Raw genomic sequence first — 6494 nt, forward strand, 5'->3', positions numbered from 1 at the left:
AGCAAGTCTTCAGAGAGGAGGTAAAACCTTATGAACTGTTTGTCATAAGTGGTTAACAGTTCATTTTAAACAAAGCCAAATCAAGGCAAAAGTAACATTTTCCCCAAGCATCATGATTATAGTAAATTTCTGAGTAGGATAAAGAAAGATTTAGAAAATTTCACAAACTTTGGAGCCAAGTGGTTACACACAAAGTGTAAAATATATTATCAATATTTACCATATACTGTGGCCTAATTATACATTGTTAATTATTTTAAATTTTTATGAAATATAACAATAATCAACATATAGAATTGTGTTGAATCTTGGAAAGATTCTCACTACTAGAATAACATGAGGTGGTAGGATGTGTGCATTTATGTATTCTCTGGAAAGAAGAATATTAATTATACCAGAAGGGGTAGTATGATCTGATTTTCCTTGCAAGACTTACCTCATCTTTGGTTTCTCTATAAAGGCAAATTATTTATATGTGGCACATACAACTGGACATGCATGTGTAGGTATCTATATGGATATTGGTAATATGTCAAAACTGCCTGGCACCTGCTGAGAAAAAAAGGATGCTTTTTAGGACTAATTTAGAATGTTTTCCTCACCTCAAAGGGCCTGCTAAAAGAGAAAATTGAACTCTCTCTTCTTACTCCAGCAAACCATGGTAAAGACTGCATATAGTTATTACCAGGATCAACATTCTGTATCCCTTCTTGCTTTTCCTCTTTTAAGGTCATTATAGATAAAGGAAAGGCAAATAAATCAACCCTCCCCTTTAATTATTTAATGAGATATATGAAGTTTCTTGAAGAGAAATATTATAATAAGTGGGTTGTGGTTGGATAGGATTCATGACTTAGATAACTGTTTCTACTTATTTGAATTGTGTCACGCTCCATACTCTATAATACCATGCAGGAAATTTAATCATAGAGACAAACCAGGAAACAGCTATAGTACCTCCACACAACATAAAACATTCGTATAGTATAAATAAATGATATATAGTATAAATATTATTGCTGAGTAACTAATGGCTTAAATTCAGGCTAAGTCTATGACCTATGTAAAAGATTTTTGGCATTTAATGCAAAATACACACCAGAGTATTTCCTTGCTTTAAAATTTAAAAAGTGTGTGCTCATTAAGCAGAAACATCAAAATAAAATTCAGACAAAAGTTAAAATAATGTCATTTTATTTCAGATTTTAGTTGAATTAAAATAGTGATATTACATCAATAAAGATAGAAACTAAGTTATCTAAAACAGAGGAAGATAGAGAAAAAAGAATGCTTAGAGGGAAAAGAAATCACCTTACATAAATACATATAGAGTTAATACACACACACACACACACACACACAGAGCTCAATATTTCTATAACCCTGAAGCTCTGTCAGCTAACTGCCAGGGACAAACTACTGGTAAATTTGCTCCAAAAAATGAGAGAAAGAAATATACTAATTTGATGAAAGATTAATGAAATATTGCTTAACTTTAACAAATCTTATATATATTATTCACTTTGCAAATAGTGTCACAAACATAACTATGCCATAAATTAAATGACAAATTAAAACTTTGTCATTTTATCATGAGTTTTTTTTTCCACCTCTTCAAATTACAGAAGATATACCTTTATGTAAACAACCTTTCATGTGTTAGTCTCATTGTAGATTTTGAACCACACATTTAATTTAAGGTTAATTTCAACAATCTTAAATAGATTTCTATGTGGCAAAAAACAGACGTAGACCCATGAAGAAGCAATTTGAAGAAAAACCTTAAAACATTTTTTCTATATGAGACCAATTAAAATGAGGACTTATCAAGAACTCACTTCACTTGAAGATCTGTCTTCAACAGTAGCCTATATATAGTTAAAATAGAAATGTCTTCCATAAGAGAATTGATGCCTTCCAAAATATGTCATCCTTTTGAGTTTCGAAATTGCAATCTGAAAGATGGATGATTACTTGTGTCATCTCTCACCTTAGCTGTCTTTCTTCTTCTTTTAAAAATATAAGTTTGACACATTACATTCAAAAGGAGAATTTTGAAATTTTAGGATATTTTTCCCCCAAACGTGTTTTTGACTACAGCAGAAGTCAAAATTGTCCACACAGTGGACTATTGCTTACATACTGTCATTTTTAGGGCAAAAGGATTTGTTCTACTTTCTCGCTTATCAAAAGGACAGAGACTGTGCTCCATTTTAGACTGGGATGCAGTGGAGAATGTTTCTTAATTTTTTTCTCACTGAAAACTGCAAGCACTCACTGAAAGAAACATTTTAGTCTGAATTACTGGTGGAAACTAGCATCAAACTAGTATCTGCCTTCCTCCTATATCCTTATAAGGTTTGGAGGTTGGAGGAGAACTAAAATAAAAATAACTAAATCAGTTTCAAAGTACTTATTGTCTATAATACAACTTCCATAAAAGTGCATTGTTACTTCTAACATTAGTTTTATCCCCTCCCTCCCACCACCTGTTCTAACAATAGACTCATCTATTTCAACTAGTGACCCTTAACCCTGGGTGCACCTTACAGCCTGAAGTACTTAAAAAAATAAAGTAAGGATGACTAGGGCAGAACTTAATTTGAGTTTTTTATTTTATTTTATTAAATTTGAGTAATTTTAAAAGGCTGATTACAATGTTTAGCCAGGGAGGAAAACAGCTAAACCCATAGTTTTCAGAATTGCTGATAACCAAAAATACACCTGGGAGATTTCAAAAGTATATGGCCCTTTGCCATTCTATTCGACCCTCTTGCCTATCTATGAAATTGAATTGGAATTACCAAAGTATCTCAGGTTTGTGTTTATTAGCAGCTCCTCCATTATATTGATGAATCTCTCCGTTGAGAACAATTGACTACACATTATAATTCAACCAAAAAGGGGGAGAAAAGGTAGTTCTGATAAAAATCAATCTATTTATATTGCATTATAACGAGACATCATTTTATCTAAATTTCATGGTGAAATCATCTATGTTCTCATGTATCCATTTGATAAATATGATATTTCTACCATGTGCTAAATTCCTACATAGGCTTCAAGAGTCTTATCTTCTGAGAATTCCTTTGGAGCCTCTCCACATTGAGATGGTTGTTCCCATCTCTCGACTTCATTCTCTTTTTATACCTAACTCTGTTATAGAACTTATCACCATGGATTGTTTGCATGTCCAACCTATACAAATTCCTGAAGAGAGATACTATATCTTACACATAATAGCAGCTTATTATGTGCTGGACCCTGAAGTGAGTACTTTCCATGTATTGTCTCACCTATTTTTTTTCCTAAGAACTTTAATTTTCTCATACATAAAATGGGCAGTGGGACATCTCTTTCTGCCAATTTAAACGAGCTATTTCCAAAGTGAAGAGTGACTTCTCTGTACCCAGTGAAGTATTATAAATAAACTGAGACCCTGGACCCTCCCAGGTTAGGGGGTGTGAGGAGAGAAAACAGATTAAATCACTCAAGGGTCTCCTATCCTCTGCCCACTTGACAAAAGTCTAACTGTTGAATATCAGACAAAAAATGTAAGGAAAGTATTCTACCAACTTAGAACAGAAAGGTTCTCACTTTTTCTGAAACTCAACTAGAACTCGTATTATAGTCACATGCCTTAGAATTTGTGGTCTACCTTGAAGAGTTCATGAGTTCATGAGTGAAGTATTCAAGATAGCGAAGGAGCTAGTTAATTCAAAGAGAAGAGAGTTCATTTAGATAATTTTTTCTCCTTCTGATATCTATTTTTTTCATAATTGTATTATTCATGTATATTTAAAATCATCTTTTTTATAAAAATGCCCATTTAGAAAATATTGCTTTTATCCTATGCCTACATGTCATGAAATAATTTTATTCCAATTCCTTGTATTATTCTTTAACTGCAGTTTTTTTTTCCACAACTAGAACTACTTTTCAGAAAAATTAAGATTTCTGAAGCACCCCGTCTTCACTGCCATCTAAGTTGCTTAAGATGCATCGCTTTTAAATATGTATCATACTATTGTTGCATATGTTATACTAAATCACTGAGAACCATTGTAAAAACATTAGGTTGGTTGAGCACTTTATTTTCACTGGCATGAGGTTTTACAAAAATATAAAGACCCAGGCCTTATTCGCTGAAATTCTGATTAGGCCTGTGTTTTTCAGTTGAGAATGAGAAATATATTGTCTGGAGAAAGAAGAGGAAAGAGTGTAGCTTGGCCAATAGAAAATTCTCAATCATAGGGGAAAAGTCCACAAGCCAGAGTTCCCTAAAAGTAAGGTTTCCAGTCACCTAAAATTAAGAAAAAGTGAGAAAACTATTCTAATGAATCCAGTTTGATAAAAAGATTCTAAGATATTACTGCTTATAGATGCTTATAATTCATTAAGTATGTGGAACTACCTGAGTATATGCATTTCAAAGTCACCTAATTTTAAAAGAATCCCCAAAGTCTCTTTTTTGCCACAACAGTATGATTTTGAAACAAGTGATTCTCAAAGTGGGCTGCCTAAAGTAGTAGCTTCAACATCACCTGGGACTTTTTAGAAATAAAAATGTCCAGGCCCACTCTTGACCTATTGAATCAGAATCACTGTGTGCGGGGCTTAGCCATGTGTGTTGCAACAAGCTCTCCAGCTGATTCCAATTCCTGAATTTTACGAACCGCAGTATGAACCATTCTGAGCAGATAGCATCTTTCACAGATTTATAGAAATATAGCAGAAGAGAAATGCATAATCTCCATGCTATGGCGAGTGCATTTTAGCACCTAACTCAGAGCTTTTCTGTTTCCTTAATCGGAAAGGATCAGAGAGGATCATGGAGTGAGAAGCCATCCTTGTGCTATTTCAGCCTGCAGTTCAACTCCGTGCCTTGGCTATCTGAGCTTCTGCTCTTGCTATAGGTGCTTTCAACATGCATGAAACCATCAGACTCCTTATGCCTAATCTAAATGCTCTTTCTGCAAATTCAGCTTTCCCTTTGTTTAATTCGCAGTAGAAAGGAACAGCTTATGGGTAAAATTAGTATGAAAAATCTTTTGTACTTAATGTCCATAGTTTAAGTCATTTCTAAGTTTTTTTTTTTCTTTAAACTTAAACCTCTTACCATCAGTTTCTCCCTTGAACTATTATTCTACTATTTATTAGAAAAATCTAAATTAATTTTCTACTTTTTAAAATCCAGAATTTACTTTGAAAGAATAAAACCATTTAACATTGCTATATGAAAAAATTGCTGCATATTCAGGAGACAAATACAGAAAAAAGCTTTCCAAGGGACCCCGGGTGACTTCCAAAATATGCCTAATTTTCACCAATTCCTACTGTATACTTAACATTATATGAAGGTTATAGTTTAATACACTCACTTTTTTTTTCTTTTTCTATATTTTGTTCATGTTTAGAAAAAAAAATGCACATTCTTAGAATATTCTGCTAGCATCAGCTTCCCTCTATTTGTAAAGCATCCTAATTTCTGTGCTATTAACATATCAATCACAATTCTCATTCTTGGGCTTTAAGTGATATTGACCTTAGTTCTATTCCAGGTGTGGATGTATAATTCAAACTGACCAATCAGATCAATGCCTACTCCTACTCATGCTGTTGGATCAGGTATAAGCACTTGATTTATTCAAGAAGAATTGAGACAATAAGATTACATTCCCAGACTTTCTGTTTGAAAGTTTTGAGGAAGGGACTTTTTTTTTTTTTTCCAGCTGGGATTACTGAAAGGATGCTCTTTAAGTCTAGAGCTGTCAGTAGACTTCTGGCTACCCTAACTGGAGAATTTACCAGCAATGGAAACAACACAGAGAGAAGCAGAGCTAAGAGGTAGAAAGACTCCTAAGAAGGCCCAAGGATAGAATTTAAGTCTTAGAGCCATTTAGGACTGAATATTTCAGGTAAATGAGCCAGTGAATTTTTGTTCTTTTTTTCTTAAGCAAATTTAAATTGTATTTTCATTTGCTTATAACCGAATGTGCAAGATATTGTTTTTAATTGGTTTACGTAAAGGAAAGGAGAAAGAAATCAACAATGACTAAGTTTTTAATATAGGCAACTGGGTATGTGGTTGTTCTTTTATCTGAGATTTGACAAAACTAAATAAGAGGTGAATATTGTGTAGGAGTGGATTGTATGGAAAGTTTGGTCTTGAGCATTTTTACTTGAATACGTCTGAGACATTTAAAATAAAATATCTTGTAGATCTGTATCACCTGCAAGAAGTCTAGGCTAGATGTGGCTATTGGGGAGCCACTGGAATATATATGGTTGCTGGACAAAGAAAGCAGAGTTTAAAGGGTACCCAACGTTTATTAAGATGTTATTTCACCTCTGTAATATCTAATAGCTCAGATAAAGTAGGATAATGAGAGAAAACTTTGTTCGACCTATTAACTAGGCCTCATCAGTGGAATGCACTGACAAAGCGAGGTGACTGTGGGTAGAAACGTGACAGATGAAAAGGAAAAGACAAA

The sequence above is a fragment of the Pteropus vampyrus genome, unplaced genomic scaffold (assembly GCF_000151845.1).
Source record: "Pteropus vampyrus isolate Shadow unplaced genomic scaffold, Pvam_2.0 Scaffold17, whole genome shotgun sequence".
In the NCBI taxonomy this organism is placed as follows: domain Eukaryota; kingdom Metazoa; phylum Chordata; class Mammalia; order Chiroptera; family Pteropodidae; genus Pteropus; species Pteropus vampyrus.